Genomic DNA, 1050 nt, shown 5'->3' with positions numbered 1-1050 from the left:
GGGGGGGGAGTACAAGCTTAGGAGGAACCCCAAGTCAGCTCTGCTACAGCCTTTCTGGACGCTCCCTGCTCTAAAAAGCCCAGCCGGTGCCCCGTCCCAGCCGAGTACCTGTGACAGTAGAGGATCAGAGGGAGCAGGTTTTNGTCCATCCCACAGTGGGATGAAGGTCGATGCCCGGGCCCCCCCAGGCCCTGGTGGGCGGGAGGTCCCGATACCCCTCGGATGGGGGACGACCCCCGTGGAGAGCATGGGGAAGACACGCAGCCCCTTTTTCGGGGTGCCCCCGGCGCCATCCCCACCACTCGAGTCTCATAAGATGATACCAAGGACTTCACAGAGACCCCTGGCTGGGACATTCCTGAGGTTAAGGGTCATCAGTATCCACTCCCAACCCAACGGCTGTGTCGGGCAGAGTGCCTGGGGGGCTCGGAGCCCCCCTGGGCAAGAGTAGAGTTCTTCGGGTGGGTGCCAGGCAGGCAGTGAGGAGACCGGACTTACCGATGGCTGGTCTGAGAGATATACACCCTGCCCTCCCCCTCAGGGCAAGGCACAGCTGCTATTGGTCCCTCAGGGACACGGGGACCCCCCCTCCCTTGGCTCCACAGTGGGCGGGAATTCCCAGACACACATAGTCTGTGCCAGTGTCCCCTTCTCACCCTGGCACCACTCCCAGATTGGAGGGGAAGGGGAGGTGAAGTCAGCTGGTAAGAGGGCGTGGGGGAGGGGCTATGGGGTTAAGATGGCTGGCATGGNGAGGGGCCTGGAGGTGAAGACCCTAGGGCACCTGTCCCCGACCTATGCCAGCCTTTCTGCCCTGTCTGGATTAACCATGGCCTCCCTCAACTTTGAGAAAGGGAACGGACAAGGGGGCAGGGTAGAAATAAATACACATGCATAATACATATATATCTTGAAACCTGGGACAGACGGTACCCCACTTCAGTGGTACCCCACATCAGCAAAGGAGGGGATTAGGAAAGATTACCATAACAACAGAAACACCCCCCTCCTCCATGTTAGGAACCCTATAAATCAAAGGCAGCCCTGTAT

This window comes from Mus pahari, unplaced genomic scaffold (assembly GCF_900095145.1).
Source record: "Mus pahari unplaced genomic scaffold, PAHARI_EIJ_v1.1 scaffold_10907_1, whole genome shotgun sequence".
NCBI lineage: Eukaryota > Metazoa > Chordata > Mammalia > Rodentia > Muridae > Mus > Mus pahari.
The sequence above is the reverse complement of the archived record's forward strand: the minus strand, read 5'-3'. Positions refer to the sequence as shown.